The sequence below is a fragment of the Cavia porcellus genome, unplaced genomic scaffold (genome assembly GCF_034190915.1).
Source record: "Cavia porcellus strain 051 isolate PalLab524CR breed Dunkin Hartley unplaced genomic scaffold, mCavPor4.1 scaffold_26, whole genome shotgun sequence".
Lineage (NCBI taxonomy): Eukaryota > Metazoa > Chordata > Mammalia > Rodentia > Caviidae > Cavia > Cavia porcellus.
Window position 1 is genome coordinate 4,360,526 of NW_026947509.1, and position 27,982 is coordinate 4,388,507.

Here is a 27,982-nt window from a genome sequence, read left to right on the forward strand (position 1 = left end):
TGATCCTGGCCATTCTTTCAGGAGTGAGATGGAATCTCAGTGTGGTTTTAATTTGCATTTCTCTGATGAGTAATGATGATGAACATTTTTTCATGCATTTATTTGCCATTTGTATTTCATCTGAGAAGTGTGAATTCATCTCAGATGCCCATTTTTGGATTGGATCTTTGAATTTTGGGGGTCTGATTTTTAAAAATTCTTTATATGTTTTAGACAAAAGTCCTTTGAGAGACAGTTCACTAAGATTTTTTTCCCAGTTTGTGGATTTTCTTTTCATTATGCTAGAGATTTCTTTTGACATGCAGAAACTTTTTAATAAGAGGTGATCCCAGTTATTGATTATGGGAAGTATTTCCCGTGCAGTTTGAGTCCTGTTCATGAATTATCTACCTACCGCTATGTCTTCAAGGTTTGTTTTTTTTTTTTTTTTTTTTTGTCTTTTTCCTTTTTATCGGTACCAGGGATCAAACTCACAACTGCCTGCTTTCAAGGCAGGCACTTATGCCGCTGAGCTAAACCCCCAGCCCCGTCTTCAAGGTTTTTACCCAATTTGTCTTCCAATAGATTTAGTGTTTCTGCTTTAATAGATCTTTGGTCCATTTAGATTTTAATTTAAAAAACAGTGGTTAGATGCCACGAAGTAGGTGGCAATGCCTTAACCGTGTGCGTGTCGTCAGGCCCGAGGGCCTCTTCCATCCTTGTTAAGGGGAGTGCTAACCTTCTCTCCTTTCATACAGCACTCTATGAGGGACTTTGGATGCGACCTGGTGAGATGTCTGGTTCATCCTGGTTTCTTGCTGCACAACAGTAGAAGGAATTATAAGATCTGCAGCAGGCTAATTAAGGAAGCCTTCATGGTTTTACCCGCTGATAATCAGCCAAAGGATGCGTTACTGGCTCCCAGGAAGCACTTAGGTGGGGAAGCCAGATGGAGGTGATGCTTCTGGACTGTCTTGGGGGGTGTCCCGGGGCATGCCCAAGTCTGTAAATTAGGGTGAGCTCAGTCAGGGGCTCAGATAAAAATCCAGCTCCTTTCCAGCAGCAGCATGAAGAGGCATTATGTAAATATGCTAATTTAATCTAGAGTGGAAAGGACCAAGTTATCTTGGGACAGTATTTTATTAGCCAGTCAGCTTTGGATATTAGGAGGAAGCTCCCAAAACTCCAGCACGCCTGCAGCTTGATAAGCCAATTGGTCAGTGTGACTTACTGGTCTTAACAGCTGTGATGAAGTAGATGGCCCCTGGGAGTTAAATAAGCAAATAAGATGGGCTAAAGCCACGTGGGCCCTAATGAATAAGGCTCGAGACAAAGCGCGTGGCACCTAGGGAAACCGAGGCAATGCAAATCGCAGTGCTTGGAGTACAGGCAGCCAGGGCCCGCGGCGAGCGGTTACTGCGGGTCCGACTGGGCGTGAGGACTCGGTGCTGGGAAGAGACTGCCCCCATTCCCGTGCAGGGATGCGTTTATCTGCCACCATGGTGGCCAGAAGGAATGCCCGGGTGGTGGTGATGGCTCCCACTCAGGGCATCCCCATCACCCGCAGGAACCTCAGGTGGCTGTGGGGTGGTGGGCAGACAAATTACTTTCTTTTCCTTTGCCAGGGCATCTTGCTCAATTCTAATCTCTTATCCCACTCCTCAGTTGTAGGGCTTGAAGGAGTTAATCAGTCAGCTTTTTTTACCCCAACACTGAGCTTCCAGTCAAAACACTGCCTTTTCTACGTTGCCTCCTTGGTGACACCGCAGTCCATGCCAGGTAAGTGATGTACTCAGGAGCACTGCCAGCCACACATTTGGCAACCTGTGACTTGCTAGGGACCCAGCCAGCCTGGCCGAGTGGGCCTGATTACTTTGCTAGGAGTTGATTCCCAAGCACTGTGTGATGGCGGCCCAACAAGGGCTACCAAGACCACCCCAGTAACCATTCCGCTAGAGGACCTCGATCTGTACCCTCGCAGAAGGCAGTGCTAACGTAAGAGAGAAGCTTATCAGAGGTTTAATTCCATTACTGATAAATCTTTGGCTACAGGGTTGCTGGTGCCATGGCAGTCTGCACGCGGTACAGCTGTCTTACCATTAGCAAAACCATAGAATATGGCTCAGTATAAGACCTCAGAGTCATCCATGCGGCAGTTCACGCGTTAGTATCATACCCATACACCCTCCTTGTACAGATTCCAAGAAACTCTCATTGTTTCTGTCTGTGACTTGAAAGGTGCCTTCTCTTCTATCCCTGTGGACGCTGTCTCCCAATGCGTGTTTGCCTTTTAATGGGAAGATGCCAAGACGTGACCACACTGACGGTATGCTTGGACCACCTTGTCTCGGGGTTTTAGAGGCACCCCCACCTGTTTGGGCAGGCCTGAGCTCCAGATACTGGAGATTCACAGTTTAAAAAGAGAGGCCTGTTCCTGTGCATAGATGGCCTCCTCGTTTATAGCCCCCAAGGAGTTATTTGGTCCAAGCAGCAGTAAGACTCCTGATTTTTCAGCAAAAAGAGTTTACAAGGAAGGTCCAGGTTTCACAATAAAAAGTGACCTCATATTTAACACGTGGGCAGAGATGACTATTCTCAGAGGAACAAAGGCAATTTGGTGGCTGGGGCTTTTGGAGTTTGAGGAGCCTCTGCAGGCTTTACTGGAAGTGATGGCCATCTGCCACATAGTTTCCCCATTTTGGGCCAACAGCCAGATCCTTACCTGAGGCAACACTGGCATCAGAACCCTTTAAATGGACAGTAGCTGCTCAGAAGGACTTTTCAGCCCTAACCTGGGCCCTGATGCAGGCCCTGGCATGAGGAATCCAGCCCTACTAAGCCCTTTTCTCTCTTCATGACTGGAAGAGGGGGAGGGTGTGAGTAGCCACTAGCATGCTAACCCTGCATCTGGGCCAGAAAACTGGCAAGTTACCTACTCTCCCAGAGGGCTAGATGGGGTGACAAGAGGTTGGCCCAGCTGCCTATGAGCAGTGCCCACTATGACACACTTAGTCCATGAAGCTGCTAAGGTAGCACTGAGATGAAAACTCTCACTTCTGATCTCGCACCAGCTTAAGCTCCTGTTAGAACTCAGGGGACACTTGTGGATGACTGGAGAAAGAATCGCTAAGTATCAGCTCATCCATACTGAAAACCCAGATGTCTGTCTTCAGTCTTTCGTGATTCTAAACTCAGCTACCCTTCTCACAAGTAACCAACTGGCAGAACATGAGGATGAACAAACCGTTACCCAGAATTGTGCCAGCTGCCCAGCACTGAGAGACGGGACGCTTGCACATGCATGGGTCAGTGAAGTGAGAGATTTCTAAAGGACAGCATTAGGAGGGCTGGTCACACTAGTCAGTCCAGGTCACAGGACAAGAACTCCTTCCTGAGACTTTGGCCTAAAGACTGAACTCACTGCCCTCACTCAAGCTTTCCAGTTTTCCCAGAGCAAGCAAGAGAATATATAGACTCCCAGTGTGCCTTTTGTGTCTTATACACATGCAGTCCTAGAAAGGAGAGGACTTTTGACAGCCCACCAGTCACCATTAAGACCCTTCTCAAGGCAGTCAATCCCTCGAGTGAGATAGCAGTTGTTCATTGTTGGGGGAATCAAGCCTCCTTGGATCCCCATCTTCTAGAGTAATTCTCTGGCAGATTCATCTGCCAGAAATGCTATCTCCTAAGATAATCCCAGTCTAGTAAGAGCTCTCTCTGTCCATGATCTGGACTTAGAGGCGGGGTGCTGTGCAGAAGAGCTCCAGATGAGCTCTGAGCAGTCCACAGGGGTCAGTGGTGGTATGTGAGGTCCCAGTTCCTGTCACAGTGAGCACAGTTGGAAGTCAGTGAGTCCCGACATGATGCCTTCCCCCTAGGGCAGGAAGGTACCACTACTGTGGCACAGGGGCTTTTTATAGGGCCTGGAGTCTAACATTGTGACCCAGGTCTGTAGGGGATGCCCAGTCTGTGCCTTTCATCACCTGCCGACACATCCATTGCCATCACTGAACCAATGCAATGGCAAGGGTCCTCCCCTGGGGAAGACTAGCAAATGAACTTCACCCACATGCCCATGTTTAGGAGGCACATGTACCTATTGATGCGCATCCATGCCTTCACTGAATGGCCTTCCCTACCAGGTCAGAATGGGCCTTGAGGTGGTAAAAGCCCTTTTTAAAGAAGTGATTCCTGGGTTTGGGCTGCCTCCATCTACAAGAAGCTTGGTCTAGGAAGTGATGCACATGGACTCTAGGAAGGACAGGGTGGGCCCCTAAGGGTGGGCATCAAGATCCATGTGGCCCAGGACCTGGGAGCCTGGGAGAGGGGAACACAGATGCAACATGGGTGTAACCTGAGCAGGCAAGCTTCTGTGTGTCCCCAGGGTCCAGAGAGGTCCCTAGCCTGGGGAGGACCAGGTGGTAGCTATCGAAAACTGATCAGGTCTACAGCTTCCTAACCAAGAGGACAGTGAATAAAATAAGAGACAAGTGGTATGATTTTAGCTGTCTGATCTCTAAGGCGGCAGCTTTACTGTGTAGGAATAGGGGTCAACAGCCCGTGTCCTTGGCTGCCCCAGCTGCAGTGTCATCTTCAGTTCAGAACAGCGTGCGTGTGTTCTGGTCCAACACAGCTGGTGGTCCTGATGTTCATCAACTTAACCCTGTACAACCAAGTTTCCAACGGGTGGCCCTGGTGCCACATGCGGACTGCAGCCCTGCAGGGAATGGTGCCGGGTCAGAGACTCAGGGTTGGTCTCTGCTGCTGACATATTGGGCATTCAGCAGTGGCTATAGCTAGACCAGCCTTGGTGAGTGGGAGTCCACGTTGCTGAGCCCAGGCGTAGCCTCCATCCCTGCCATCATGGCCACTCTTTTCATGGGCCCAGTGGATAGTGACAAGGGAGCTAAAGAAAGAGGCTGACTACTATCTACAGAACGGGTTATCCTGTCCACATGATTATTCAAGTCCTGTTCTGCTAAGGTCACTTTGTGATGAGTGTTTACATGGGATACAAATATTTTTACATCTCTTGCCCATATGGAAAGGTGTGTCCACATACCTCTTCCCCAGATAGCTTTGTCACCTGTGTCACAGTCACGCTCCTTCCAAATTCCTGACCATTGGTCCAGACCATTGACTGTAGCCACGAATCAGTATACAGTTGCACATCTGGCCAGTTTTTTCTTCTAGGCAAAAACGTGGAACCAGCTATGCTACCCAAATTTCTGCCCAATATGAAAATTTCTTTTCATCACTTTTCTTCAGGGAAGTCCTAGAAAGGGGCTGTACTGTTGCAGCAGTCCACTTGAAGGTAGTGCCGGCATATCATGTGGAGCCACCTGTAAACCAGGCTCTAGCCTTCTCTTCTTTTGTCAGTTGGCAGTGGGGTACCCTTGGAAGCACAGGTGCATGTTGGGAGACAGATGGCAATATGGCAGGAGTAGGAGCCATGGGTACCTGGGCAGCTTCTTTATGTAACTTACTTGTGCCTTCTGGGTTTTCTCTGGCTTGAACATGCATGTACTTCCATTTAGTGACAGAGTGTTGCTGTGCACATCCAACTTTATGACGTGGAGCAGACAATGCCTAGCTCATGATGGACAACTCTGGTAACATGGTAACCTGAGACCCCATGGTGGTGTAGGTGGCTAGAGGATGTTTTCCAAAGGGAAAGTAGTTGTCTGTAAATAATAGCAGAGCCTTGCTCCAAAATTCTGAACACCTCACCTGGGATTCACTATGTGGGCCTGCCAGAGGCTCCAAGCAGCGTCCACTTCAAGAACCATGGGCTCTGCTGGATCATGAAGCTTCACTGACAGAGCAGCCTGCACAGCAGCCTGGACCTGTGCAGACCCTCTCCTTGTTTGGGACCCCACTCAAAACTTTCTGAGTCATGCAGTAAATGGGCTGGAATAAAGCATCTAAGTGAAGAATGCATTGCCTTCAAAATTCAAATATGCTTTTACATTATCTATTATGTCCACCTTTTTGATTTGATTGACTCTGTTCTGTTATGTCACATTTGGTTCTACTCCCTTCCAAAAAAGTAATAAGAACTGTGGGAGTAACAAAACCCAAAATGTGTAATTGTCATTGTACAAAAGAGAGGAAAAGGAAGTGCTCTAAATGATATAACTGCATGTATGTTTAAGTGTATAAGATAGAAAATGATATCACTGAGTTTTATTGGATCATTGAACAGAACTGTTTGCAGTCTCACTGTTGGAATGTCCACTTTACAAGCTTTAACTTTGTGACGTGAACAATTATTTCTAAGATGACAATATGTAATCCATTAACTAGTGATTTCCTGCTGTTTATTTTTTTTCTGTAAATCTGTATAACTTGTACCCTTTCTCTGCTTTTTTTTTTTCTCCTTAAATAAAATTTAAAAAAAAACAAAAAAAAATTCAAATAGGCTCACTAGGTCTTATGCCTGTTGTTGCAGGGAGAGGAAAATGCAACAACTTTTCTTTCAACTTAGAAGAGAAATCTCTAACACCCCCACCACTGGATTCCTAAAAATTTCACTGAGGTATAGAGATATTGTTGAATTTTTGTTGGATTTATTTCCCATTGTCTGACTCATGAATGCTTTACTGACAAGTCTAGAATGGTTGCTACCTCCTGCTCACTTGGTCCAGTCAGTAAAGTATCATCAATGTACAGACCAGTGTGGTACCTTGTAAGAAAGGTAATCAAGGTCCCTGAAAACTCAGTTGTAACACAGGACTGAAGAGTTAATACAGTGTAACCCTGAGGCAGGACAAGGAAAGTGTGTTTTGGCCTTACTAGTTGAAAGCAAATTGTTTCTGGTGGGCCTTATAGATAGGTGTCAAGAAGGCATTTTCCAAGTGAGTAGTTGCACAACAAATACCAGGAGGTATTAATTTGCGCAAAGACACCGTATCTGGTACAGCAGGTATAGCTGGAGTCACCACTGGATTCAGTTCACAGTACTCTGCCATGCGTCTTCTGCACAGGTCAGACTGGAGGGTTAAGTAGGGGTGTGGTGGAGCCACCACCCTTGTATCCTTCAAGTCCTTGATAATGGCAGTAATCTTTTCAAGTCCTTTGGGGATGCAATATTATTTCTTAGATACTCTTTTACAGAATATACGCAACTATAAAGTTTTCCATTTGGCCTTTCCAACTAAAATAGGCTTCACACAATAGGCTAGGAATCTAACCTGAGAATCTGCCAGTCTGAGAATTCTGCCAAGTAGTAAGTGTATCTATTCCAGTTATGCATTCTGAAATGGGAAATAACTACAGGATGGATTCAAGGACCATTATGAGTCAAACTTTTGCTAAACCTCCATCCATCTCCCATGCTCCATAGGCTTTTATTCTTACTGGAGGCTGGGATGACACTTTGGATTCCCTGGAATCAGCGTTAGTTCAGAACCAGTGTTGAGTAGTGCCTAAAATATCCAATCATTTCTCTTCCTGCAGTGTGCACGTATCCTAGTAAAAGGTTGTAGGTCCTTTGAGGAAGGATGGGGGAAAGACTGACTATATAAATTTTTGGTGGGGCCACCAGAGTCTTTCCTCCTTCATCTGAGGGATTTTGGGTATGCAAAGTGGCTCAACTCTAGGCACTGTTGAGATGCCATGATTTTTTATTACTGCACTTTGGGGTAGGTTTCTGTGCAGCCGACCTTCATTTTTTTCATTATATAAATCTAGTAAAAACTTAGGATTCCTGTCAGTTTCACTTCTTTGGGAACATTGTAGCTAATCAGCCACCACCATAGGTGTATGTGTGTCAGGCCATTCTGATCATAGCTCTGCTCCTGGGGACCATGAAGGAAGTGTACACGTCGTGTCTTCAGTGCCATTCCATGAGCCAGTTAAGTCATTGCCCTTAAGTTTTCCAATTGAGAGACTGCAGTGCCCACCATAAAGTCTGGCATGCAGAGGGCATCAATAACAGGCTGCTTCATGGGTGCTGGTGCTCCCCTCATGAATGTGTTTCTCAAGGTGCTAGTGAAAGATTCATTTTGCTGAGCACCACAGTATGGAGGGTTCCATTTTACATGATGGGTCCACTCCAGCATTCCCCTCCCTCGAGCCTTTGAATTGCCACATTGACAGTAAACCAAGGACTATCTGATTCTCTAACTCATTCACAGTGGGCTGTCTTTGACCCATATTCTGCCAACCAGCCAGATGGCCTATTAATGCCTTATTTAACTTCATGATCTGCAACAATAAATTCAGAATCTAATGACCCCAATTGACAAACTCAGCCTAACCCAGGTGTATGTTTTTGTCACCATTTTACTACATCCTTAAAATCCATTCCCACACTAGCTCATCAGGTCTCTGCTTGTAAGAATTGGAAAACTCAAGAAGTTCACTGGAAGAATAGCAGACCTCTGATGGATCCCACCTCTCACTTTTAGGAGCTTTTGTGATTTGATCCTGACTCTAGGCCTCGAGTTAATGGTGGGCAGTGAGAGAGGGTCCTGAGAGTGGCAGCAGTGTCATGCTGGGTCAACACAGGATTAGTGTCCTTGGATACAGGAGAAGAGGCCCACACCACAGGGGGGCTGGGCGGAGAACCCCTTCTAGCAGAATAACCTGGTTACAGTCTGGAGCTCAGCATCCCTCAAACAGCTCCATCTCAACTTATGGAATACATTCTTGTCAATCACTTTTATTTCATGTCCCCTTCGAGGCTAAGCATCAAACTTCTACTGTATTTTAGCAATCAAATTATGTTTGGGGTTCAGCAGTTTAGGCCCTGCAGCTAAAGTAGAAAAGATTCTTTTTATGGATACTGTTAGAAACTTTTAAATTCTTTATGTGTGTCTGGCTCTGGGAATTTGAATCTTTGAGCGCCTTAGTTTCCTTTATTAATCTGTCCCCACAGAGAGTGTTAGATTTATCTACATGCATTGATGCGTTGATAAAATCCCTGAACCCTGGTCACAGCTTGATGCAGGTATTCATGCTGATGGGTCTCATCCAGCTGCTTGCCTTGCACTTAGTGAAAGACTTGCACTGGAAATGTGTCGTGTTTTGGGCCTATGTCTTTGGCAGCTGTGTGAACTGGCTGTTCATGAGATTGCACACAACTCACCTTTGCCCACCACCAGGCGCTGCAGAACCGCTGGTTTGGAATGGTTGGGAATCTTCACACTAGAGTTCCATATTCAGTTTTCCTTAAAAGGTATCACATGGATCATCATAGATACCCTGGAGCTGATGGCATTGATGTGTATATTCTTACTAACTTTGAGGGCTAGGACCACTGGCAGAAAGTTTGTGTGAGTTATTTTACTATTAAGTCTTTAGTTGGCAGCTTGGTCTGGGTTTAAACCCGACTTCTGAACATTTTGTAGTTGACCTTGCCTGTTCTTACAGGAGTATAAAACTCCCTCAAACTATGGGCCTTGAATGTTTTGACCTTCAATGTGAGTTATCACAATGAACTTCCCCAGTGTTCCCAGAAAGAGCCTTCCATTTGTGAATAAGAATTTGATGCGTATTTTAGTTTCTTATGATCTTATAGTCTTGACTTTCTTGTTTAAAAAGAAATTCATAACAGTCAAATCTTGGAAGAGGCCTATAGGTCCATTAACAGATGAAGGAATAAAGGCAATGTGGTGTTTATACACAGTGGAATACTATGCTGTCATGAAAAGAATAACATGAATCATATGAAAAAGAATAATATGAGGTGAAATGAATCAGACACACAGCTTCAGAACCACATGGTTTGTCTTTCATGTGAAACCTAAAATATAAATAAAGAGCAAAATTAAAGATAATGTTAAGTGGGAAGATAGATTTTTGTTCAAGTGGGAAAAAGAATCAGGGAGAGGAGAAGGGAGGAGAGGGAAAGGGGATTAAAAAGGGATTGAGATGTGTTGTGTACATGTAACAACTCTTCCCAGGGAATGTGATCATTATATACTGCAAACATACTAATAAAAAACAAAAACAAAGAACAAGCAACACTAGATACTACCTTAAGTTTTGAATTCATATCGCTCTTAAGTACAGAGCAAAGCAGGAAGTTACAGGTACCAGAACCAGTGTGACTGCAGGTTTTTCAGTCACATTTAAATCTCACCAAAATCTCACATTAAAACCAGGCCAGGTGGCACACGCCTGTAACCCCAGCACTTTGGGAGATTGGGGTGGGAAGACCACTCGTTCTCACTCAGCCTCGGCAGTTTGGGGATTCAGTTAGATGACACAACACAGGAAAGGAGCTTGACACACCTCAAGGGTATAAAGCACCATGAACAAAGTGCATTCAAAATAATAACAAAGAACAGAACAAGAATGAGCAAAACTTGAGACTACAAAATTGTAAAAGATCAACGAATGGACAGTGGTGCGGCAGAGTTTGAACAAGCCCCAGCACAGAGTTTGAAAATCCCTGCACAGTCAAAAAAATCCCAAAAACAAAAACCCCCAAAAATTAACGAGTTGTTCTGGGGGAGGGAATATGCAGGCAGAGGGAAAATAAAGGGGCGCACACACCAAGGCTCAGCAAGATGGCTGCCCCCGAGCAGCATAAACAAGCAGCTTCTATTGAGATAAAGAACAAAGAGACTTGTATTGCACATGCTTAGATTATAATAGCACGTTTGCTTCTTGTCCTTATGGGACCTCATGTTTTTACCTTGTGGGGAGGGAGATGTTTCAAGGCCTGTGCCTTCTACCAAGATACTGTCAACCACATGTGTCTGGCACAAAATGGAGCCAGTGTGGCCTCTCCACATCTCCCCCTTTTTCTTTAGCTTTTCTTACCATGTTAGAAGCCGGTATTTTAGGTATGAACATTTTGTATAGGGATTAGATACATTGGACAAGGCATCCCATACAGTTAAACAGATAAGGACAGCAATACCAGAAAGAAACATTTGTTTTAACCAACTGATATCCATAAGGAAATTCCATAATCCAGTATTGAGCTCTTGGGACACATGCGTCTGCTTGGTAAGTTCTTATAAATCATGAAGCTTCTCATGAATGGATTTACTTTCATCAGACAAATTAAAACAGCACATTTGAGCAATTTCATTGCATCCATGTTGATGTAATAGAAGTAGATAATCAATTGCAGCACAGTTATCTAAAATTGTTTGTGGGTGCTCAGTTTGTCCTTTTTTAATAATGCAGCTGTGGAAGTATAATTAATTTGTTTTTCCATGAGACAAGTTAGCACATTAACACTGTAATTGGCTCTGGCTGCCAGGGCAGGCACACCAACCAGAGAAATACCTAAAGCATAACCTTCTGTTTTGGTTAGCAGGCTAACAGAAATGTCCCCATACAGGCCTTACTGTTTGTAAGACTAGTTGTAGGCTGTTTGGTGCGAGACAGTGTAGATTCAGGAGAAGGCAACAATGTGAGAAGGCAACTAAGGCGGCATTTTGTGTTACGACATAATTGTGTAGGGATATAAATGAAGTGCACACTTCACATGAAGAGAGCCACCCAGCAAGGAGAGGAGCATGTCCCTGTCCATACAATATTGATTTATAACTAGGACAATTCCAAGTACTATTAGGAAAGTAAAGACATGGAGTGATACAATTTTCAATACAAGCACATGAGGCATTTGAAGTTCCTACATATGGAGTGAACATTTTAACACCATGATCAAGTTTTTGAAAGGTGGGAGGGCCTCAATTTGTAAAGTTAGCATATGTTACAATTTTGTGTGGAATAGTGGGGGGAAATGGTATAATCAGGTAGAGAGGCGGGGTCCTTGCATACTGGAATCAGACAGACCCGAGAATGTATTTCATTTCTATCTTTAGAGAGAGACAGAAATGAAAGACATTAACTGTTTGCCGGTTGAACCCAAATACTGCATTCCAGTCTTTCCTGGTGGTCATGAGACTCTAAGGTCCCCGTGGTGGGCTGCAAAACATGTAGGAACAGAATACAAACAAGCATTAAAGAGTTCATTGTCAGTTTGGTAAATACCGCTGCAAGAAGCTTTTCAGGAGTTGGTTCCTCTTCAGATGCGTGGAGCAAGTCTTGTGCAGACTGGATCAGTGTCTGTATGTCACCCCAGGTCACTGGCTGGGCAGTCGTCCTATTGGGTCCCTTCCGAGGTGGCCAGGCTTACTGATTCAGAGAGAGGAGAACCTGTGGAACTGGGTTGTGCAGCCTGTGGTGCCAACTCATCCCGTGCAGGGCGAATGCAATGAGCAGGAATCCACCAGGGCGTGTTGGAGATAACACAGAGGCGTCCCCTCCTCCCCAGGTTAGCAGGGGTGTAGGACAGCACACACACACACACACACACACACACACACACACACACACACACCCCGGCCTGGGTCTGGGGGTGTTTTGAAAGAAATGGAACCAACGTAGGCAGCCAAAGAGACTTGAAGAGAAACAAAACAGTAGAGGGCAGCAGAAAGGAGAAGTCAGCCTTGGTAAGTGGTAAAACCGCATCAGCAGGTCAGTTCCAAGGAGCATAAGTGCTTGAGTACACCCTCGAGAGAAAAGAAAGGAAATAGCATTGATAAAGGGAAATAAAGTACCACCAGGCGAGTGGGGTAAAGGTGACCATTCAACAATAAGCACCTTGCTGCTCTGGATGGCAACATGAGCCCCTGTGGGCAAAGGGGCTGATGGAAAATGAGTAAGGAGAGAGGGCGGTGCTCCTGGACTCGGTCCACCATCACTGTGGTGAGTGTGTGAGCAGTGCTTGGAAGGGCCTGCTGTAGAGGAGAGTCAGAGATCCCGTCGGCGGGACCTGTGTGACCCCGTAACGCATCGGACAGAGGAGCTAACTGTTGAGTGGTCAAAGGAAAATAGGGCCTCGCCCAATTAATGTAGAGACAGCAGAAGCAGCCCAGCCGAGAGGACCTGGAAGGCAGCCATGCGGTGTCCCATCTGCTCACCTGCCGATGGTTGCAGCAGCACCAGCAGAGACGCCAGCGAGCAGGACAGAGGTGGCGGCTCCAGGCTCCCCATGCAGCAGCCGGCCTATCTTTTCTCAATCCTCCCTAATGAGCATTCCTCCCTCAGGATACCAAGCACACTGATCATGAATTACACTGGGTAGGGGGGCAACACAGCCCGCCCTGTTAAGGAGAAAAAGCCATCCTGTCTTATGTTTCTGTTGTGCTTCAGACAGGGAATTCCACGTAACTTACCCAGAGATTTTCCGAAGAAAATGAAGTCTGCACATCGGGAGCTGTGTTCCACCCCAGGAACATAGCGAGGACAAGTCACCCTCCACAGTAGACATCTCTGCTGTCGAGTCCCCTGTTCAGGCACCAGATGTAGGGGTTCTACAAGCAAAGGGAAAACGAAGGGACACACACACCAGGGTCAGCAGAATGGCTGCCGCAGAGCAGCGTAACAAGCAGCTTTTACTGAGATACAGAACAAGAAACTCATTTTGCACGTGCTTAGATTATATAACTTGTTTGCTTCTTGCCTTATGGGACCTCATGTTTTCATCTTGAGAGGGTGGATGTTTCAAGGCCTGTGCCTTCTACCTGCACACTGTCAACCGAATGTGTCTGGGACAAAATGGAGTCAGTGTGGCCTCCCCACGGAGACACAAATTATTTCAGATAACAAACTGGTCATGCTGACCTAGAAAAACAGAGAAAATCCAAATGAAGAGACATTACAACTGGTAACACAGAAACACAGAAGACCATTAGGGGTTATTATGAAGTATATGCTAACAAACTCAGCAACCTGTAATAATGTAGAAGTTTCTTGATACATGTGGTCCACTAAAATTGGATGATGTTGTGAAGTACCTGAATATACCAGGAACAAGAAATGAGACGGAATCAGTAAAAAGTCTTTCAATAAAGATAAGCCCAAGACTGGATGGTTTCACCGCTGAATCTTGACAAACTTATAAACAAGCAATACCAATACTTGTTAAAGCATTCCAAAGAATTGAAAGAGAGAGAACCCTTCCAAACATATTTTATAAGATCAACATAACTGGTACAAAAAGCAGACAAAGACAAAACTCCTACACATACACAGTGCAGATGAATATATCATGTGAACATATATGCAAAAATCCTCATATAAAACACTAGTAAATCTAATTCAACAGGGCATCAAAAAGACCATTCACCAAGCTCAGGTCGGTTTTATTCCAGGGATGCAAGGCTGTTTACAAATACACAAATCAATGAACACAGTACGTATCATGAAAGAACAGATGAGAAAAATCTTATGGTCCTCTCAATAGGAGCAGAAAGTTCATGTGCAACACTCCTTTGTATTAGTAGCCCAGAACAAATTAGCTAAGGAAGGGCTGGACCTCAGTGTGCTAAAATCCATGTGAGACAAATCTACAGCCAACATCATGTCATTGGGAAAGCTTAGAATTTTTTGTCTTGAGGAATAAAACAAGGGAGTCACTCTCACCACTTTTATTCAGTATTGCACTGGAAATTGTAGCCTGAGCAACTAGTCAAGAGAAATAAATACAAGGCATATAAGTAGAAAAAGAGCTTTGAGCATGATGTGATTCTATACGGATTTTAAAAACCTAAGACTCCACCAGGAAACGACTAGACCTGATAAATGAATGCACTAATGTATCAAGATACAAAATCAACATACAGAAACCAGTTGTTTTTTAGCTGGCTGTGATGCTGTGTATCTGTAGTAACAGGAACTCAGGAAACAGAAAAAGATCACCTGAGGTGATGAGTTCAAGACCAACCCAGACATTATAGCAAGGACCCATTTTCTTAAAAATCAGGAGCTTTTCTATACATCAAGAATAAATTTTCAGAGGAAATAGGAATGTAGCCTCATTCACAATAACTACAAAACTGAAACACCAAGGAATAACCTTAACCAAGGCAGTAAAATACCTTCGCAATAAAAATTATAAATAATTTGAAGGGGCTGGGGATTTAGCTCAGTGGCATAAGCGCCTGCCTTGCAAGCAGGCAGTCGTGAGTTCCACCCCTGGTACCGATAAAAACAAAAAAGACAAAAATAAATAAATACATACATAAATAATTTGAAGAGCGTACACACACAATTATTGTAAATAATTTGAAGAACGTACACACCAATGGGCCAGGGATTTAGTTCAGCGGCATAAGCGCCTGCCTGGCAAGCGCAAGGTTGTGAGTTCAATCCCTGTTACCAAAAAAAAAAAAAAAAAAAAAAAAAAAAATATATATATATATATATATATATATATATATATATATAAATGGGGAAGACTTCTTATCTTCTTAGTTTAACATTGTCAAAATGTCTGTACATCCCAAAACAATCTATGGATCCAATGCATTCCCCATCAAAACACCAGTGACATTCTTCACAGCACTTAAAAACGTAATCTGAAATTTACAGGAAAGCACGAAATACCCCAAAGAATCAAAGCATCTTGTGCATAATGAACCAAAAGGTTTCACAATACTGGACTTGAAGGCATGCTACCATAAAAACCAAAACAGCTTGTTATGGCTGTAAAAACAGAAACAGAGACCAAAGAAACTCCCAGGCGTGTAGTCAAATGAGTCTGATTCATTGGGGCGGCGGGGTGTGTGTGTGTGTGTGTGTGTGTGTGTGTGTGTGTGTGTGAGGGAACTGAACTCAGGACTTCATGCTTGCCAGGAATGAGTCTGAACTAAAGTGCCAAAGACATCGTTTGGAGGAAGGCAGCTTCCTCAATAAATAGGTAATGGATAGGACCCAAAAACCCCCAAACAATAAAACAATTGCCAAACTAAAATGCTTCTGCATAACAAAGGAGATAAAGTGAGATAAACTATAAAACCAAAACATCAACTGTTCATCTGATAAAGGACTGATATCTAGAACATATAAGAATTCATAAAGTGTAACCATAAATAATACAGTTTATAATGAATAAGTGACCCAAACTGGAACTTCTCAAAAGAAGAAATATAAATAGCTAACAAATATATGAAAAATGCTTAATATCATTATCAGGAAGCTAATACTATCTTGCAAGATTTAAATCACTATTTTAAAAAGCTAGTGAGTATGTGGAGTAAAAGGAACTCATGCACAATTATTACACACATTATTTCAGGTGAAGATTCTGGCATTCTAATGCACATGTAATGTATTTTAATAAAAATATGGACATGCTAGATTTTGAAGCTACTTTTTTGCATAATCTATCAAATAGCTGTGTTATGCTACAATTTTACTATTACATTTCTTTCCTGCAGTAGGTATTTGGTAAAATACCCTGATAGACTATTATGATTTGAAGAAAAAAATCTAAGTAATGCATTATTAGTTATAGATGCTGCACTGTCATTTACTGTTCACTGTGCATGATTTTTATTGGTTTTTTCATGCAAAGTATCCACAGATAAAATTAATGATGAAACCGGACCCCAGCTTGATTTGGAGTATCATGATATTGGTTCTCACCCAGGTGTTTGCCTTTTACTCAGTAAAAGATTGAAACTGGAATGGAGTCATATTCTGGCCTATGTCATTGGCAGCCCCATCAACCACTCAATGACTCTGACTATTCATGAGATTGTACACAACTTTCCATTTGGCAACCACAAGGCACTGTGGAATCGCTGGTTGGGAGTGGTTGCCAATCTTTACACTGGGTTTCCATATTCAGTTTCCTATAAGAGGTACCACTTGGATCATCATAGATACCTTGGACCTGATGGCATTGATGTGGATATTCCTACTGATTTTGAGGGCTGGTTCTTCTGTACCACTTCTAGAAAATTTATGTGGGTTATTTTCCAGCCTTACTTTATTATATTTTGACCTCTGTTCATCAACTCCAAACAATTTTCTAATCTGGAAATCATCAATATTGTGGTTTGGATTGCTTTTGACATTTTAGTTTACTATATTTTAGGAATTAAGTCATTAGTTTACATATTGTCAACATTATTGCTTGGTCTGGGATTAAATCCAATTTCTGGACATTTTTTTAGCAGAACATTACATGTTCTTACAGGAATATGAAACTTACTCATATTATGTGATAGGATTTTTGGTGTGGTAATACAGATAATATAAAGTAAAAATGACCTTTATTCTAAGAACATGGAGGGAATTCCATGACCGCCGGGACCTGACTTTCTCTGCTGGCAACATGGTATAGGGGGCATACATATAGTTTCTCACTGGGGTGTGCTTAAAGGTGGCATTGCTGATGCTCAAGTAGCTGATTGGGACTCTTTTCATGCCACAAGTAAGTTGCATAGGGGAGGGGAAAGTGACCTCAAGGTAAATAAACTTCCCCTGGTCCTGCCTCCCACTGCTGTAATATCGTGTCTAGGGCAAAACCCTTTCACTCCCATCTTTTTATTGTTAGGAAAAGGGTGAAGTCTCTCTCTTACTACTTCCTGCGGAAAGGGGGCACCATACTGGGGCTTAAGAGGGTTGATGGGATGATGGTTGATGCCCATGCAGAAGCTGGTGCCAGGTGTTTCAGCCAGGACAACTTTATCATTTGTGAATGCCTGCACATTAGATGGAAAAACAAAGAGACAAGGTGCTATGAGGAGGCAGGCCACTATCATATTTAAGAACCCAGGGGAGGTAGATGGAAAGGTGCCTTTGATTTAGATATGTCCACCTACCACGGTGAGGTAGAATTCTGAAAAATAAGTGTGGGGTTAGGAGGAGTGAAGTTATGAGAGGTGATTATTCCCCCATCTGAAAGGGTAAAAGTTAAGAGAGTAGGTAGGTAGGGCTTGTCTCTGGCCCAGGAGTTGAGCTGGAAAGAATAAAAGGGATAGGAAAGGCTGTGGCTGTGTCACTATAGGGAAGGTAAGAACCTAGACCTTCAGGGATCTCATGTTTGAATAAACAGCTGAGGGTGGAGAGAATAAGACAGTTGTCACGTAGAACAATATGAAGACGATCTTACACATGATGTCGGAGTCTTTAGGAAAGACTGTTTAGAGTCCTGCTGTAAAAAAGATAATTAATTAATAGAATATAAGGAATTAGGAACCAAATTGGATAACAAAACATGACTTGGCCTGAGAATTGTGGCTGTGAGGCCTTGGTGAGATGGAGATGAGTGGGCACTAGAAGATGAGATGACCACTTTGGATGGTTAGATTTAGGGCTGGAAGGGCACCGCTTGAGTGATGTGGAAACGAGATGGCACTCCAGCAACTTTGACTGCTGTTGGGGTTGCCAAGAAGATCAGGTAGGGTCTGCTCCACATTGGTTGTAGTCTTTGGGATGATTTCCTGTAACGAGACTTTATTAAGTATAGCAGCAGTCTCCCTGGTTGTGGGAAAGGCTTTTATCTATCCTGAAAAAGTACAAAGGTGAGAAGATATTTGAGAGTTTTGTGGCAGGGGATGTGTGTAAAATCTACCTGCCAGTCCTGACCAGGGTTGTGTCCAAGAAACTGATGAATAGGAAAGGAAGGGGGTGCTATGTGTCCCTGAGGAGAAGTTTTACTCTAGAGATGACAGGTGTAAGTTGTTGAGACCTCAGAGTGTCTGGGTCAGTCTTCATAAACACAAAGGAATAAAAAAGGCATTTTTAAGATCTGTGACTATAAAGTGAGAGGTGGAGGGAGGGATATGAGAGAGCATGGTATAAGGGTTTGGCACCACTGGGTGGATTGGGGTAACAGCACTATTGATTACCCTAAGGTCCTGTACTAGATGGTACAACCCATCAGGCTTGAGTACCAGAAGAATGGGAATATTATAGGGTGAATGGGTAGGTTTAAGAAAACCATTGTCTAAAAGGTGCTTAATTTTAGGTTTAAGTCCCTCTAAATGTTTGGGAGCTAGGGGATATTGGGGAACACAAGGAAAAATTGAAGGATCCCTGAGATGAATTAAAATAGGCATGGCATGGGTAGCACAGGTGGGATTGGAGGTATCCCAAACTATGGGATTGACTAGAGAAGAAGGAAGGGGAGGGGATGACTTTGTGGCATACCGTGAGGATGTTTGGAGGACTCAAGCTGTAGGGAGAGAGAAGGTAAGGAGAAGTTAAGCTTTTGAAGGAGATCTCCACTTAAAAGAGGTGTGGGGCATGTTGGAATTATTAGGAAGCTATGGGTAAAGAAGAGGGTCTGGAACCTGCATGGAATAGGCCCTAGCTACAAAGCCTGCATAGGCTGGCCATCAACATCCACCACAGAGACTGAGGACTTAATACAAGGACCTGAAAACTCAGGACGTACGCTATAAGTCGCCCCCACATCTACGAGTACAAATAGTGTCTTACCTGAGACCTCCAGCGAGACTCGGGGCTCTGAGAAGGATACCTTAATGGGGACTGTGGGCCCTGAGCCCTGTCAGTCTTTAACAGCGAGTCCAAACAGATCAGTCAACAATGAATCTGGCAGAGATGGAGTCTCCTGTGAGGGTAAGGAGTTAGAGGATGGCTTACCCACTCGTTGACCATTAGCACAGTCACTCTTCCCAGGGGCCCTTGAGATCGCAACAGGGGCAAGGACCCAAGGGAACACCAGGATTGGGGCACTCTCTTGCCCAATGTCCTTCTTTGCTGTACTTGAAGCATGGTCCAGGAGAGGCTTAGGCAGCTCCACCTTGTTTTGGCTTTCTTGTCTTGGGAGCCCCAAGTGCCACTGCTAAGAGATCAGACTGATATTTAGCAAATTTCTTTTTTGTGCCTCTTTTTCCTCTTTTTGAGTTTTTTCTGTTGTTGAAAACATGGAAAGCCAAATTAAGAAGGTCTCCTTGTGGGGCTTGAGGGCCATGTTCAGCCTTTTGTAACTTTGCATGAATATCAGGAGCAGACTGAAAAATAAAATGAGAATTAGCGACAATCATCCCTTCATGAGAATCTGAGTTTACATTAGTAAACTTAATTAAAATGTCCCTGAGCTGATTTAGGAACACAGCTGGATTTTCATTAGCTTCCTGGACCTGTTCTAAAAGTTTGTTATAGTTAGTAAGTTTATGAGCAATTTTATTAAGGCCCACAATTAGACATTCAATATCTTATGTATTTTATGAGAACCTTCTCCATTTTGGTAATTCCAGTTAGGATCTTGTTCTGACACTGCAGTAGGCCCAGGGTCATTTTCAGTGGTATTTGCCTTATGTCTGTGATCCACTTCTTCTCAAGCTGCTTGCCACAGCTGAGCTCACTCTTGTGAGCTGAGGGTGGAGTTCAGAATCACATAAATATCCTTAAAAAGTAAATCATAATAATTAGTTATAAATTTAAATTCTCTGATATAATTCTGTGGGTCAGCAGAGAAGCAACCTAATTTACGGCTAATCTGAGATAAGTCAGAAAGGGAGAAAGGCACATGTATATTAACAAGTCCCTTGGGGCCAGCCTGAAGTGGGAGCAGAGATTGAGTCGGTGAAGACCGTGGAGTAGACAGCCATCAAGCAGCCAGCTGTCCAGCAGGTGTGTGTGGGCAGTTACCCGATGATTGGCTACAGAGCGGCCACTCCTCACCACGAGACAAGGAAACACAGACCGCTGGCGGGTTGCCATGTGACCTGCACTGGCCTAGCATGGTGAGTCATCATGTGACCTGCAGCAGGGTGCTCACTGCTAATCACATGAGGAGCCACAAGGGGGTGGCCATTGACAGTGAGACAAGTCCCAAGATGGCAATACCCTGTCATGTGGCAGAGGGCTGCAAGATGGCAGCTGTCTCCCACCCAAGCTGCAGCAACCATGTGGCCTGCCAGAAGGCTGGAACGCCCGAGACCAAGTATGGTGAGCTGGCAGAGAAAACGTCCATGCAGGGGAAGGAGACAAAGAGCCTCAGATAGGAAAGACAGCTCGAGTGGGGGGATTGAGAAGTTGGAGACTGGGGAGAAATGCTAAGGGAGGACTGGAGGCCTAGGGGGAGGAGGAGGAGAGATGGTGGCACAGAGGGTATAGAGACCTTTGGCTGAGAAGGCTGCAGGGTTTGAACTCAGGGATGGAGGGGAGTTAAAGACAGGGGGCACGTCATCTAAAGGGTCTTGAGGGGAGGAGGGAAAAGTTTGTGGTGCAGTAGAGCTGGCTAAAAATATTTGAGTAGGTGTACATTACTTAATGAGAGAAGAGCATGTTCTCAGAGTAAGGAAATCCTGTACACATGGAATTTCTGCTAACATGTCACCAGTGTAACAAAAGTCATATAAATTTTTTAGAATATAGGGGTTAGACATCCTCTCTTTAGGCCATGGGCTGTCGTTAAGTTCATAGGTTGGCCAAGCCTCCTGGCAGTAAAAGATTAATTGTTTAATTCTTATCGTTTTCTTTAGGCCAAAGGGTACCAAGGTTATGAACCAGGCACCCCAGAGGTGTGTTTTTTGGGAGAGAGGAAAAAGCATTTCCCATAACCGAATTAAAAGTGAGCCAAAAATGACAATTTTGCCCAGACCACGCCTGACCAAAAGAGATTATCACCTATTTTGGGAGCGTGGTTAAAGAAATGGCTCCAACTTGTGCCCATTGACCATCATCAAATGGCACTGGTGGGGCCCCACAAGACCACAGTAATGGCTCTGCCTCAGACTGTCCAAGGAATGTGAGAACTGCTACCTCAGTCCAGGGATGGGATGGGTAATCTGGCATGAGTCCGGCCTATGGCCACAGAGAAAACCCTCAGATGGAGGTTGGCTCACCTGCAATGAATGAATTAAGCTAGTGTTGTTTGCAGGCTGGTGGTGACAAGTTGAGCAGCTCCCACATGTTCAGAAATGAGGAATCAGTCCAATATATGGTCCATGAATTAGCAGGGGGACTCAAACTGGGGAGTCACTCATGCTGCCTTCCTGGTCGGGGAACCAAATGATAGGATTTTTGGCACAGTAAAAGAGAGAATATAATATGAAAATGGCCCTTATTCTAAGAACGTGGAGAGAATCCCCTGACCACTGGAGGTCTGGCTTTCTCTGCTGGCAACGTGGTGTGGGGGGCATACATATAGTTTCCGACTGGGGTGTTCTTAAAGGTGGCATTGCTGATGCTTGAGTAGCTGACTGGGACTCTTTTCACACCACAGGTAAGTTGCATAGGGGAGGGAAAGTGACCTCAAGGTAAATAAACGTCCCCTGGTCCTGCCTCCCACTGCCATACTATCCTATCTGGGGCAAAATCCTTTCATTATGGACCTCTGAATCTGCTGGCCTTCAATGTTGGTTATCACAATGAACATCACAACTTCCCCAGCATTCCTGGAAGGAACCTTCCAGTGGTGAGTAAGGATTTGATGTCTGTTTTACTTTCCTTTGGTCATATAGATTGATTTGGTGATATAAAAAGCAATCTATTATATTATCAATCTAAACTGCTCATCCAAAAAGAATAAACATCCTATGTGCATTATCAAACTTTTATTAAGGGTTCACATGACTGATTCTGTAAGATTACACTTAGGAGTCAAGTGTGTTTGAGAATGCACAACATTATCTGGTAAAGTAACTCAGAAATGGAGAACGAAATCCCTCGTAAAGACCAGTTCATGGCCTTCATCACATTGAGATGAGAATTTTCCCCAAAATTTGCACGTCCTGTCATGAACCAAAACTGTTAACAAAACTGTTCTGCAAAGTGAATGGAATCAGCTTCCAAACTAATCTTCCCCAGAGACCAGCTATCCGTCAGAGGTGTCCACAGCCACCTAATACACTTGTGTCGATGGCTCTGACCTGTGACAACAAATACTGAGGTATTTGGGGGTGCAGAGCATGAGCAGCTGTCACGTAGTGGATTTGTAACACCACATGCACAGAGGCAACCTGGATGGGGCGAATGGTTGGTGATCATAGGTAAAGGGTGTGAGGCTCATTGCACTCCTCTGTCACCTTTTCAGTGGGTTTTACTGGGAGCGAACAGCACAGCACACACGGGACGACAGGAACGGCAGTGCAGTGTCGCGCTGGCCCTGCTGCACGGCACACTGTGCCCTGTGCAGCCCCACAGAGCCTCAGCATCAGCCTGGGGAGCGGATCTGGTGAGGAGGGAAGTGGTTTAAAGGAAAAGCAGTCACCCTTTCCACAGAGAGTTTTCCCTGCACCAGTGACAAGTGCCCGCGCAGCCGGCTCCTCAGCCAAGTGGGCTCACTGGGGCTGGGCATTTAACTCAGCAGCATAAGCACCCGCCTTGCAAGTGTGCAGTTGTGAGTTCAATCCCTGGTACTGATAGAAACGAAAAAGACAAAAAAAAAAAAAAAGTACCAAGTGGGCTCACAGCCCGACGGCCCACAGCTTGACTCGCCTGCTCTCTGTGATACGTGCTGAAGAGAATCTTGGTCCCTTTTCTCAGTAACTGCTGTACTTAGCGCATGTTTCCTGCTATGCTATTGCATGATGAACAGGGATGCAGCAGTGAAGTGTGCTTTGCACAGCGCTGTGAAAGGTGACTCATCTGCAGGTTCCTCATGTAACGTGCTCCCTTGGGTGCTTTTAGTACATGCAGAGCTCTGCAGCCTCACTGTCGTCAGCATCAGGATATTTGCACCAGTAGCAAGGTTTTGACCTAGTATGGTCATTGTGCAGTTTATACTGCAGGGCTTTGGTTTCTGTGTCTCAGATGGTGTCCTGCTGTTTCACTCAGGCTCTTCTCATGCTCTTGGTCTCAGCCACCTGAGCACTGGGATTGCAGGTGCACTCCACTGTGAGCGGCTTCGCACGGACTTGAACCCGAGGCCTTGCGCATGGTAGTCACGTGCTCTACTGTGAACTACATCTCTGGTGAAATTTTATGGTTTTGGTTTTTTATTTTTTTGAGTGCTGGGTATCAAAATCACAACCTTGTACTCACCATGCAAGCACTTGTGCCACTGAGCTGAGGCCCCAGCCCCTGGTTTTATGTATTTTTACTGAGCTTTGCAGTCCATAAACAGCTTTTCTTTGTTATTTGTTTGTTTGTTTGTTTTACCATGGATCAAACTCAGGACCTTGTGCTTGCCAGGCAGGCGCTGTGCTGCTGAGCTGTGTCCCTGGTTTCCCAAAGCAGCTTTTATAAATGCCTGTATTTCCATTTGTTGATGACATCGCAGGGTACACAGACATCCAGAGATTTATGTCACTGTTTGAATCAAACAGACATGTGCTTAAACGTTTCCCTGAATTTGGAACTCCTGACATGGAGGAGCTTATTAGTTTTCGGTGTATCCCCATAACACATGCACAGATCACCAACTTCCTCTGCTCTGTGACTGCTAATGTCCCTTCAGTGTCTAGCACTCAGGAGTCAGCACTTGCTGAACCTGTGCTTGTGCAAGGCTGGTGTCCTGCTGGAGCTGGGAAGATGCGCTGACTGCTGCTGGCTTTGCCCCAAGCGGTGTGGATTACATAAGGGCAGGCTTGTTGTGTGTGTGCGGGTCTGCAGGTCTTCCTTTGGGGAGACTCAGGAGGGCTGTGAGCAGAGGCATTGTCCTCTGAGGTTTGGTGCTGGCTTCTCCCTGTTTGTGTGGATCCCTCACCTGTCACCTTTGCCGGCCTCACTGTCCCTCAGTGCTCACCCTGCTGTGTCGATTCCTGTGCAGGTGAGGAAGATAGCAGCGGAATACTATGACAACCTGCCCCACTACAATTCCTGGGTGAAGGTGCTGTACGACTTTGTGATGGATGATACCATAAGCCCCTACTCCAGAATGAAGAGGGCTCCAAAAGGGCAGGAGGTGCTGGAGTAAAGCTCATCACAGCAGAGGAATCCCCTGCGAAGCCTGGGAATAGCCGACCCAGTGTACTCTGTGAGAGGAGGCCTCAGGTCAGCAGTGCTTACGAGCCAGCCGCCTCACCCACTTGTGTTTCGGCTGGGATCTCAGTGGAGTCAGCCTGGCCCTGTGTGCTCAGCTTACCTCGCTTGCTGTGATCTCTTCCCTGGGAAGGGGCGTCTCCTCCCACGTCTGTCATTGTGTAAGCAGAGTTTTACTTTACTAAAACAGCTAATAAACTAAAATATGGATTTCAGAGTAGTCGTACTTATTGTGGTTTTGTATTTCACTGTTTACAAAACACAGTTTGAAAAAGACTGAAAGTACTGTTGGATGGAAGGTTGAGACTGAAATAATGTGGGACTATAAATGTGCACTTTTTACCGCTGTACCATGACCTAGATGGGAAGCTGCTGGTCCTGAACTGCCTTCCTCCTGAGTAAAGTGCGCAGGGAACCCGACCCGTCCAACACTGGCTGCCTCCTCCTGACGCACCCACTCTCATTAGCCAGCCCCGCAGACACACTTCCGCTCCACGTGGAGGGGAGCAGTTGTGAGGGACACCCCAGGGAGGGGATCGCTCTCAAGCAGTGTCATGGGCTGTAAGCCAGCCGTCCTGGCCTCCTCAGAGGGGTCACTTGGGTCAGTGCAGTGTGACAGGGCAGCAAGGTGTAAAATCTGTCAGCAGCACTGCAGCTCCGTGAAACCTCAGGCAGCTGAGCAGGAAGCACAGACCTTCCTGAGAGGGCACCCCTGCTCTGAGACCTAGCTTCACCCCAAAATGCTTGGGTTTCCTTTTCCACCCTCCTGCTGGGGAAACTCCCGGTATGACTGGAGGCTTTGTGTAAGCAGCACTGATGGGAGATTAGAGTGACAGCATGACCAGCTCTGCCATGCTCGTTTCCTCAGTCCCTCCCGCAGTATCTTGCACACACCCATGCCCTGGGTAAGCAAAACTCAGAAAGAAACTTCAGTCTTTCTCTTCCTCTGTAAAGTCTTCCCAGCTCAGGCAAGCAACTCCTCGGGCAACCCCTTCCTCTGGAATTTAGATTTTAGGTTTCTCACCAAGGTCCCATGCTTTTCTCACTGATAAGGGAGACACTTCAAGCAGTTCTCTCACGGGAATGTCCTCCTCTAGAGGGTCAATACTTTGTACCATGACCAATAAGACTAATAAATCAGGTTGTAAACACACTTCACAGCATGCCAACCTCCTGAGGTACATAGGGATTATTTTCTTTTCAAAGCTAATACATAGCCAGCTGCTGGCATAACAAACTATCATTGTCATGCTTCTGGATCTCTACTTGCTTAACACCACAAATTGTATAAAAGGAGACCTCGTCTTGTTCAGTGTGCCTCTATTCAGTGTCTTGGAAATTCCACAACATTTTTTGAGAGCCACAAAGAACTGGAGGGGACAGGCTTGCCGTCTCTTTTTCCTGCAGGCTGGGGACTTGTGAGCTGGGGAAGACTCTCCTCTAGAAACACTTGACCGGTGCAGCCCCCCAATGAGACAGGAGACGCTCTTGTGGGCGACAGTTAACTGCTGCTTTATTTACGCGGGCTCAGGTTTATATATTTGGCCGTGACCAATCACAGGCTGCCACGAGGAAGCAGGGCGGGAATGGGTCGCAGGCTCTGGCTACTATATCCAGCTGTGGCCAATCAGGGGTTGCCACAGAGTCAGCACGGGGCGAATACGGAGTGAGCACGAGGTGCGCACGGGTTGGCTAATTTAGAGAGGGACTTAGCGCATTGCGGAAGCTGGTGTGATCCTTAGTCCCGGGTGGGGTATGGTATGTTGAGCGCCTGCGCCCAACAAACACTAAGTAAAACTCAGTTTTTATTTTATTTAATTAATTTTTTTTACTTTTTTTTTTTTTTGTCTTTTTCTTTTTTATTGGTACTGGGGATTAAACTCATGACCACATACTTGCAAAGCAGGTGATACGCCGCTAAGCTAAATCCCCAGCCCCTAGTAAAACTCATTTTAGAGAGAGAACTGGCTCTCCCACAGCCCTGGAGTTTGCCTCTCCTCCCAGTGGAAATGAAACCTAAAGAGGGACAGGATGACTCAGGAACACTATGTGCTACAGGCCCTTGGTAACGTAAAGGATCCTAAGGGGGAACACCCATCCTGTTAGGACGGAAAGGGAGCCTGGTCACCTACCAGGGAGTACCTAGTAATCCAACCTGGACCAAAAATTGGACTATACCAGCATCCCAGAGCAGGCACGGCCTGCAATGAGAATTGGATTATAGGGGTGCATGGGGGTATTAGAGGAGTCCACCATGAGAGAAGCTCATGGTTGGTCCAATCTGGACTAAGTCAGATGATACCCACAACCCCAGGTGAGATGCAGAGATGGAGATGCAGATGGCCTGTGGCAAGAGATGCTCTCTGACTACTGTACACTAGAAAAAAGAGCTTTGTTATATTTGTATTATACCAAAATACCTGTAATGTGGCCTACTGTTCTATATGCGTGTTTCCTTTCCTCTGGATGACCTAATTGATATGTTAATCAATGCTCTCCTCTGTAAAGAATTATAAAATCTTACCTAATTGATATGTTAAACATTGCTGCCCTCTACAAATAACAGATGTGGTGCTAAAATAAGATAACAAAAGGTTGTTAATTGCTGTTAGACTCCTCTGTCCCCATTAGCCTACCTCCTGATCTATCCCCAAGCCCCTTTATAGACAGTTAGGCTACAAATACAGTGGGGAGGACAACTTGCAACTTGGGGGAGGCCCATGGAGACTAGGGAGTGTTGGGATTGAGGCAAGTGGCCCAAGCTAGGAAAGGCTTAGGAATCTGAAACCTGGATATAAACAACTGCAAAGAGGAGGTGTGTGAATGTGTGTGTGAGTGTGTGTGTGTGTGCGCGCGCACACGCATGCACAAAGAATGAAGAGTCTGGATCTGAAGGGTGTGAGGAAAATATATAATTGTGTGTGAACGAGCAAAGTGCAGTGTGTGAATCTGCAGTCACCTGGGCTCAGCTGGGGACTGAGACTAAAAGATGTCTGAGTAGCCAGCTTGTCCAGTGGCTGGACTAGAACTAAAGCACAAGACTGAGAGGCTTAGGCCAAACTGCACCCGCCAAGATTGGAGCGACAAATTGGGACAGAGTTGTGTATCAGTCAGGATTTGTTAGAGAAACAAATACAACAGAGGATATACAAATGTATGCAAAATTACCAAGTAGGTTTACAATTGTCAGCCAGAGTTGGATGAGGAAATTGGTAGGTGTCTGCACGCTGGAGGCTGAACGGTCCAGTCCACTGTAGTGTCCTGTGCAAGTCCATATCAGGATGCTGATGGGTCTGCAGAGAAAACAGTGGAGAATCTATGCCAGAAGGCCAAAGAGTTCCAGGTG

General features: G+C 45.1%; 2 long non-coding RNA genes, 1 other non-coding gene and 1 pseudogene across 3 annotated transcripts in view; 2 read left to right on the plus strand and 2 right to left on the minus strand.

Moving 5' to 3' along the window:
* Positions 1–614: 614 nt before the first annotated feature.
* On the minus strand, positions 615–740 carry LOC111758173 (U6atac minor spliceosomal RNA). Its single transcript, XR_002792400.1, has one exon. It is a non-coding gene; the product is annotated as a U6atac minor spliceosomal RNA (small nuclear RNA).
* Positions 741–1,341: 601 nt separating this feature from the next.
* LOC100734648 (sphingolipid delta(4)-desaturase DES1-like) lies at positions 1,342–16,981 on the plus strand (annotated as a pseudogene).
* A 3,490-nt stretch (positions 16,982–20,471) lies between these two features.
* Positions 20,472–24,851, plus strand: LOC134470332 (uncharacterized). Its single transcript, XR_010043251.1, has 2 exons — positions 20,472–20,658; positions 22,748–24,851. It is a non-coding gene; the product is annotated as an uncharacterized LOC134470332 (long non-coding RNA).
* A 1,285-nt stretch (positions 24,852–26,136) lies between these two features.
* LOC134473165 (uncharacterized) overlaps positions 26,137–27,982 on the minus strand; it is a 40,959-nt gene continuing 39,113 nt past the window's right edge. The window contains exon 3 of the long non-coding RNA XR_010043252.1: positions 26,137–27,929. This is a non-coding gene — a long non-coding RNA (uncharacterized LOC134473165). The remainder of the gene's footprint in view (positions 27,930–27,982) is intronic.